Here is a 9,864-nt window from a genome sequence, read left to right as displayed (position 1 = left end):
GGAGTAGGAGGGGTGGGTGTGGGTGGGGTGGGTGGGGTGGGTGGCTGTGGGTGGGAGTGGGAGGGGTGGCTGTGGGTGGGTTTGGCTGTGGGTGGGGTGGGTGTGTGTGTGTGTGCGCAATACAAATTAAGCATCACTAAAAGATTCTTAGCCAGTGTAAAGGATTGAAGAAGTATGTGTCAACTCAGGTGTGTTAATGATTCACCTGTGTTGAAGGTCACCTGGAAGGCGTGAAGGTCTCATAAACACTGTAGGTTACTATAACATGGTAATTAATCCATCACAAACTAACAAATTGTCTGCAATTAATGAAAGAGGTTTATAACTGTCTGTCATCTAAATTTCTATCTTTGGTCACATAAACAAGGCAGAAAAGAGGAAAGTTTTAATAACAGCATCATGGGAGTACAGGAAAATCTGGAAATATATGCATGTAATTCCATGTTAAATGAAAGTCTAGCTCAAGGTTCTGAGAGAGAGAGAGAGAGAGAGAGAGAGAGAGAGAGAGAGAGAGAGAGAGAGAGAGAGAGAGAGACTCGCACACTAGGATATAACCCATAGTATAAATAAGTGAAAACCGTTTTGCTGGTAAAGTTAATTCACTTTAAAATGAGAGTAAAAAAAAAAAAAAAAAACACATTAGGACTTAACGATGCTGTTGAATGTAAATGTCTGGGGTTCTTTGGTCTCAGTAACTTGGTGCAGGAAATGCGGAAGTTGGGGAATGAATTTGAAGTTGCATGCAAAAGAGGAAAGTTAGAAGAGAATGCAGACCAAGTTAAGGTAAGATGAGTTGAGAGAGAAAACCAAATACTCAAGTATTTATGCCAAAACTTGGTATACCCTCGGGGGCATTGTAACATAACCTGGGATAAAGTCATGTAGAAATTAGCCAGCATAATAATAACAGGTGAAATTGGGCTCATAAAATCTTTCCTTGTGGCCGAATGAAGCACCTGAGTTATAGCTGTTTAGTGTGTGGTGTGTGTGTGTGTGTGTGTGTGTGTGTGTGTGTGTGTGTGTGTTCTTATGAATTTCCACAGTTTAGAAGATACAGCTGAAGTTTTGGTAGGGAGGTGCGTGATCATAGGGGAATGGTCATACACTATTGCCTCTCACCTGTTTTTAATGGTCAATACTTCTAAACTATTAAGTGATGACACACAATAGCTTCCTCGTTAATTATACCTCCTCTTACAAGATTCTTAACATAATTACTTTTGTTATTTTTTAAACCACGTAACTATTTACCGTAATACCACAAGCCAACATATTGTTTCTAAATTAATAACAATAACTGTGATTGATTTTTTTTATTTTTACGTAATTTTATGTTTTCTGTTATTTTTTTTTTTTTTTTTATATTGGTGGTTGATTGATAAAGTTTTTATGTTTATTATGTGATTGTTTTTCCAACCCACTATTACCTATTATTATTATTATTATTATTATTATTATTATTATTATTATTATTATTATTATTATTATTATTATTATTATTATTATTATTATTATTATTATTATTATTATTATTATTATTATTTAGCTCTGGTGTAATACTGAGCCTTACAAAACAACAAATATCTTGGCAAGGAATTAACTGTTGGTAGTAACTGTGTCATAACCACAAGAAGAATGTACACTATCTCCTGTGTTTACAAATAGTGGCATTGTTGACCTTGGCAGCCATAGAGTTGAGTAACGTTGCCGCTGGGAGCACTGACACAATTGCATACACTTATGATTCATATCTAGTGACCAGAGCAAAGACACGGCCAATAACAGATGTTTTACAGCATTAAGGAGATATCATTGGGTGTGTCAACCTGGTGTTTTCATAGGAAAGACGTTCCACTGAGCTCCAGAGCGATCACAAGGATTTGTAAAGACATCAGGAAAGCAGTTTTGCAGGATTTGGACAAAACCTTATATCGCTTCAGAACCAATCATAGGGATTTGTAAGAACATCAAGACGACATTTTCATGGAAGTCTGGGTAAAACATTATACGTAATGCAGATACAGACACACGGATTTGTAAGGATATCATTATGGTATTTGTGTAGGATCTTGGTAGAACCTTACACATAATAAGAACAAATAGTAGAATTTGATAAAGATAATATGAAAGTACTGTCATAGAACCGTAGTTAAACATTATACGTAGTCAAACATTAATCACTTAGTGTGTTAGAATACTATCCCCGAATATAACATTACAAAGTGGGTAGCGAGTCACAGGTGGTTCAGCAATGTAATTTATAAGACGTAACAGTAATAGGAAGCTACCGAGTCAGTGCAAAACGGACCTTTGGCCGTCATCCCCCCTTGAAGACTTTTACATATCGATTTCCATGAGCCAGGGGAGAATGTCCAAGATGATAACAACGGTACTCATCCAACTGTGTTACATCCCACTGTTAGGGTGAAACAACTACACGACACTCATCTACTATTGTTGAGCCATAATGTCGGTCGCCTTAAACAAGTAGGTTAACAATCCAGTTTAATTCGGCTTATCTGAGTTATAAATACATTGACCTCTAAATCGATTTGATATATTTTTCAGTAGCCATTGTTTTTCTTTATCTATATACGGGAATATAAAGACTCATGCTGAAATATTCTACACAAATCACTTTTATATTAAGTGTCCAAGTAAAAAAAATTATATTCGCAATGGTGAATTTTTATTTTTATATAAACCCTAACCTCTATTATTAGAAACAGTTAATATGGTCAATCATGCTCAATAAATGACACACTCACAGCACAAAGATGTGACATTGACTGGAATTGCAGAAGAGTATCAGCTGAAAATTGGCATAACTCAACAAAATTATTTACTTTGTTACGTGAAAGTTTGAACCAAGAGTTAAACATTTTCTTTAACCTGAGTCAGTATTTCCTAATAAACATTTATCTCCGTAGTTGTCTGTAAACACAAGGAAGCTAAACATTAATGACTCTGACTTGTGTTTATCATAGGAATATAAGTCCTGGATGGATTCAGGAATAATCTGCATGTTTTACACCCCGTAGTGAGAGGAAGGGTCGAACATAGATTTATTCCCGATGTAACATGAATAGTAACACCCGCTAAGTAACTCGAACTCAATAGAAGATAAAAAAAATTAGAATTATATTGCAAGTCAACTATTCTTTATCTTGATTTTAAACACCATTTTCCTGTATGACTCACTAAAACTGGTAGTGTGTGTGTGTGTGTGTGTGTGTGTGTGTGTGTGTGTGTGTGTGTGTGTGTGTGTGGGTGGCATAACTTCTCACTCTGGTTAATACAATAATCGACAAGACATAAACGACATCCATAAACGTTCAAGCACAGTGATACAAGTGTCCTACATATTGACAATACCCAAGTCAAGCACGCATGCATGTCCTTCATTTTAGTTTGCTACAGAACGAGTGACGCCCTCCGACCAAAACTACCATTCCTCGGCAATCTTATTATTATTATTATTATTATTATTATTATTATTAAACCTCACAGCCAATATGTTTTCTAATATATCCAATATATCGACAAATATATAATCTCTTGGAGCTGATACATAACCCAATATTTCCCAACTAATCGATTGACACACTCGATATACTGTACTAGTTCTCTAGATAAAAACAAGTGATGGTAAGGATTCTCGTGCCAGTTGTGTACTCACTTGGGGTTCTCGCCTCTGATGTCTTGTACTGTATGATATGACTTTTAATGCTTACTTTATATGGTCCTACTACTGATGTTATTAATACATGAATCAAATCAAATATGATATACGGATATGTGATTCACTTTATTTTCGTTGTTATATTTTTCTTATGTTTTATCGATTTTATTCTACTTTGTTATTACTGTTTCTTAATTCTTTTGTGTTATTGGTTGAAGCGATAAATATTTAAAACAGACGGAGTGATATTGGAATACATACAGCAGTTCTTAATTTACAGCACTCAGTAGATAGTTATGTTTATTGTTATTGAGATGTTTCTCGTCTCTCACATTTAAATCTTCTGTGCCTCATAAAGTTTATACGGATGTAACTTATTCATTGGTGAATTTTAAAGGGTCATCTCCACGTCCTTCCATAATTCAGTTATAAAGTTATATCACAAACTATCGTGAGAATATTTTGTTTCCATCTGAAGTTTAGTTTAGGACTGACGAAATATAATTGTCTACGTATTTGGAGAACCATTCATGTCTGAAGGTGCAAGATTTTTGTTTTTCTAATTTTGAGAAAAAAAACTAAATTAGGTGAGTCAAACAGTTCAACCATTTACGTGTAAAACAATGAGAACATGTTTATCTACCTGGGCTGAACTTTATGTTCGTTCATAGGTGTTTTCTTAGCCTGATATACAGCCTCAAACTTCTAATCAGATTTGTTTGCAGAAACATTTTGCGCAGGCAAAACTGAACGTGTGTAGGGGGAGGTTCGTGCATTGTGCAAACCGTTTGCTATGTTTGTACAAAATCCAGCGGGACCAGAAAAGGTTTCTGCACAAACTAGCCAGTTGTCAGCCGTAGCAGCAGCACAACATCATGTAACAATGAGTAATTTTTTTAATTATTCTAAATAGCTCATAGGGGAGTTCACCGAGGTCTACCACACAGTGAAAGATCTTTCGGCCTTGTGTAGTTCACGAGAACGACTGCAGCATCACCGCTTTTTCTACTCCTGATGCGCTGTAAATATTCTCAAAACTAAATACAATGGTTTCTGATATCAGTTATTTCACCAAGTCAATAATAAACCAAGTAATGGTACGTGACTATTGGCGATGTCACCAAGTTCATCAGATAAGAGCCTTACCGGGTATATCCAGCAGCTCACCGCCTTTGCAGCAGGGACACTTGTCTTGGCAGTCCGTATGGTCCAGACACCCGTTAGGACAACCTTTGGTAGCGCAGTAACCTCCAGCCTCCCTACACACCTTACACGCTGTCGACGTGTAGAGATAATACCTTAGACTAACAAATGATGAATATTATATTAGGTGTGGAACTATCAAGAGATAATACAGACTAATAACAGCATATGTGTATCCCAGTCGAGACTAAATAATATGAATATAGAACGGAGAACGCTCAATATATACACAGGATGATTCAGCAGTTTTGAGGGGACCCTAATCAGCACTCGGATTTAGGTTGTTTGTTGTTGGGTTGTTTATCAGGCCATCATCGAGCTGCTCTCTGTAAGCATGTGCCACCTCACTGGTAATACAGGTGTTAATAACAGTGTTAGAGTCATTATCATGTATGTTATAATATATCTGTGTTTTGCTGATATAATTAAATAAGTTTTTTGTTTCTACTGGTGACACACATGTACACATTGTCTTGATGTTGGTGCACACAACAACATTATCTTAATATTGGTGCACATAGCAGCAGCATCTTAATATTAGTGCACATAAGATTATCTTAATATTGGTGCACATAGCAGCATTATCTTAATATTGGTGCACATAACAACATTTCTCCCCATCATCTGACCGTGACGCTCCTTGCTGTATAGTGTATAATGACTCCAATATTTATATTAACCTCTGTATCACTCATTACCTGCGTGCGTGCGTGCATGCGTGCGTGCGTGCGTGCGTGCGTGCGTGCGTTGTGTGTGTGTGTGTGTCAGATACTTGAGTCGCAAAATATGATAAGATGCTCAGTCTTCCAAGTCCATTGTTACCTAAACGTCAATAAATCATCATTATAACCCATCACAACACACCCCCAGACACTAGGAGCGAGTAGCCAGATGCCACTGGTAAACGAAAGGTGATATAATCTGTGCTACTGAATACCTTTCCTAAAATAAAGTAAAGAGCGCCATGGAAGACGTTGACATTTATTAGTAAGGACAATGGATAGATCTTACTGATCGATCGGAACCCATTAAGGGGATCGTCCTGATAGAACCCCTTTGTGTGTTTAGTGATATGAAGAGCATGGACTAATGATACGTCAGTACTAAAATCACTGAATTACACCCATCATTTCGATTGAATAAGTATAGTCACTTTTAGAATTATACATCACTAGGTATTAATATTCTCCTATCATTGGTGTCTCTAATACTCTTTGAAAATTAAAAAACCTCCAAGAACATTTGGAGTAATTTCCAATTTTATGTGTAAAATGTTTGTTTTCAGTTACAAGCTTTTGAAGATTTACAAGTTCTTCGAATCTGGTGCTTTTCTGATTTTGCACGATATTACCAGCTAGAGATCGAGGGGTCAAAATGCTTCACCTTTCTCTTTGCTCCCAAGTTTGTAACTCATTAGTATAACCAAGATTCGTATTCTGAATATTGTCGACTTGTCTTCCTCTTCCTGGTTGGTGTCACGTGAGGCATCTTGCTCCAATGTCATAAGGGAAGTACTGGTGATAGCAAACACGGGGGAGAACAACAATTAAGAGACCTCATAGCCAAAGATCTAGTTGAAGAATAACTGAGAAAACTGCGTAAGTAGGGCCAGGAAGGGATGGTGCACCAGACGTCCACCCTACATACCTCCAGTCCATGAACTGATCTTCAATTCACTCTCACAGGCTCCTTAATACTCGAGGGACTTTTGTGTAACTTAGAGATGACGGTAGAATGTGTCAAGTTTTAAGTCGTCTGGTGTCTTAATTTATGAAGAACTATGAGTATAATATCATTGTACTCAGCAGTGGAATAAATGTTGTACTCAAAAGGGTTAAGTACGGCATCGTACTCAGGGATTCAGTCATCAAACGCAAAACAAATGGTGACATTGAGAGATCTGGTTATTCTAGAGTGTCATTTAATGTCAGGAGTCATGTTACGTCAGAAGTCATGTTACGTCAGGAGTCATGTTACGTGAGGAGTCATGTTACGTGAGGAGTCATGTTACGTGAGGAGTCATGTTACGTGAGGAGTCATGTTACGTGAGGAGTCATATTACGTCAGGAGTCATATTACGTCAGGAGTCAAGTTCCTTCAGAAGTCATGTTACGTCAGAAGTCATATTACGTCAAGAGTCATGTTACGTCAGGAGTCATGTTTCTTCAGAAGTCATGTTACGTCAGGAGTCATGTTTCTTCAGAAGTCATGTTACGTCAGAAGTCATATTACGTCAGCATTGGTGTTAAGGTTATTAATGTCAGGTCAATAGCATTCCACTTTACTTCATTATGTCGTATTTCATGACCAATTAACGACTTGGTAAACATCACATAACCTACCCACACGTGTATATGTTGTTGACTGTCGCAAAATTATGAGATCAAACTTACTGGATAATGGATAGTGTTAAGGCGCCAGGGAGAATGTTAGGTGTTTATAGATCGTTTAAGTTATCAAGAAAGATTAATGGGTGTTATTAAGCGTGTGGTTTAATTGAGTTGATGACGTAAATCACAAGTCAATATATATATATTTTTCTTTTTAATTTTGAGTAATGTTATAAAAATAAATATAATGGGTTATGTTATCCAACGCTATATAACAACAAGCTCTTATGGATGTTTTTTTATAAAGTATTACTGTACTTTACAACTAAGGTCTTTAACTACGTATCTTAGATCAGCACATAGACAGGTCATAAAACACGAAGAAAGGGAAATCTCTCTCTATCAATTAAAGGGATTTGCTGGCAGTGAGACGGTGTTGGGAGACAGTAGAACAGTTTGGATAGGTCGAATGACTTTAAGCTACAGCCAATAGGAGAAACACGTAGGGTATTACTAACACATCGTAGATAACCAGAGATTGGTACAGTTACTGCCAAGGCCGCGTCAGATAGCTGTCATCAACGATAATGAAAGGCTTTAGCGAGTGTCGTGAGGAGGCGTCTAATCTGGGGTGTCTTTCGACCATATAAAGATCACTTAAGGATTAGCCCTCCATATCTGTATTAAGATGAAGCACCGTAATGCTAACCTAACCTTACTTAATTTAACCCAACCTAACCCAACCTAACCCAACTCAACCTCGAGTAATGACCTATTCTGGATACTGATATGTTTCTTTTTGTGTCATATGTCTAATCTTTTATTTTAATTTATCTTCATTTTTCTACGAATATAAGAGAGAGAAATATTTACACGTTTCAGATGTTACAAAAATAATTCTGCGATTTAGAATTTAGTGAATATTTGTAAGAGCCATAAATGTTTCACCTTAAAATTTTTATTGTTGGTAGTTATTGTAGTATGTTGTTGAAGCACAATAATACATTATAACATCAACATCAAGACCTTAGTTGTTGAAGCACAGTAATACATTATAACATCAACATCAAGACCTTAGCTGTTGAAGCACAGTAATACATTATAACATCAACATCAAGACCTTAGCTGTTGAAGCGCAGTAATACATTATAACATCAACATCAAGACCTTAGTTGTTGAAGCACAGTAATACATTATAACATCAACACCAAGACCTTAGTTGTTGAAGCCACAGTAATACATTATAACATCAACATCAAGACCTTAGTTGTTGAAGCACAGTAATACATTATAACATCAACACTCAAGACCTTAGTTGTTGAAGCACAGTAATACATAATAACATCAACATCAAGACCTTAGTTGTTGAAGCACAGTAATACATTATAACATCAACACTAAGACCTTAGTTGTTGAAGCACAGTAATACATTATAACATCAACATCAAGACCAGTTGTTGAAGCAAATAGACATCTTAAGACCTTAGTTGTTGAAGCACAGTAATACATTATAACATCAACATCAAGACCTTAGTTGTTGAAGCACAGTAATACATTATAACATCAACATCAAGACCTTAGTTGTTGAAGCACAGTAATACATTATAACATCAACATCAAGACCTTAGCTGTTGAAGCACAGTAATACATTATAACATCAACATCAAGACCTTAGCTGTTGAAGCGCAGTAATACATTATAACATCAACATCAAGACCTTAGTTGTTGAAGCACAGTAATACATTATAACATCAGCATTAAGGAGATCAAGTGAAGTATTTTTCATCTATAACATGCGCTTCTATCTGTTCGTCTTATCTCCCTCATTAATCTTTTAGAATGACAAATTAATATTCCCTTGGATGTAAAGTTTATGACTCGGTTCATTTGAGTGGCTGAGTGAATACAATGCTCGCCTCCTGTTTTGTGGGCCACTAGTTCGATTCTGGAACATTCCTACTTTCTTTTCATGCTAAGCTAAACTATTTCAAAAGCAGTTCCTATCACACATACACCAGCAAGTATATAAACGATCAAGTGTAACTAATTTAAATCATTAGATACAGTCACACAGCTAAATACCTGTCACTTTTAACCATATACCTGCCTAAGGTGTTCGTATGTTAAACCCTGAAATGACTGACAATTTTTATATTTATTTTATACACACATTCACAGTTTACTTAGGTTACAAAGACTGTCGGGCATACTTCGGGAGCTCAAAGGCCCGACGGGTTGATTTGGACTTGATATACCATTGAGAACAACACTCAGGTAAACGCATTAACCACCTACCTGTTTCATCTGGTTGTCGTTGAATCTCTCTCCTGTCCGTCTTGCTGTCACGCCGTTTGGAAAGGTTTATATGAACTGTGTAAGAAAAGTTTGAATTGATTTAAGAAAAACACGAATTAAACTGATATTTAGCATCATCAGAAATACAAGGAAAATACACATAGATAACTTTAATTAATAAGGTAGCTACTTTGTTCATATGTATTATAGTCTTACCTGTTAAAAGTGTATAAAAACAAAACAAAGGTGGCAAAACAAATAATGAGTATTAGATCAGGTGAAGATTAGACACCTTAGTTTATTTCACCTGGCGATTAAACCTCCTGACATTAACTAGGGAGGTCAGAATAAGTT

This window comes from Homarus americanus, unplaced genomic scaffold (assembly GCF_018991925.1).
Source record: "Homarus americanus isolate GMGI-L3 unplaced genomic scaffold, GMGI_Hamer_2.0 scaffold24143, whole genome shotgun sequence".
NCBI lineage: Eukaryota > Metazoa > Arthropoda > Malacostraca > Decapoda > Nephropidae > Homarus > Homarus americanus.
This window is presented reverse-complemented; position numbering follows the sequence as displayed.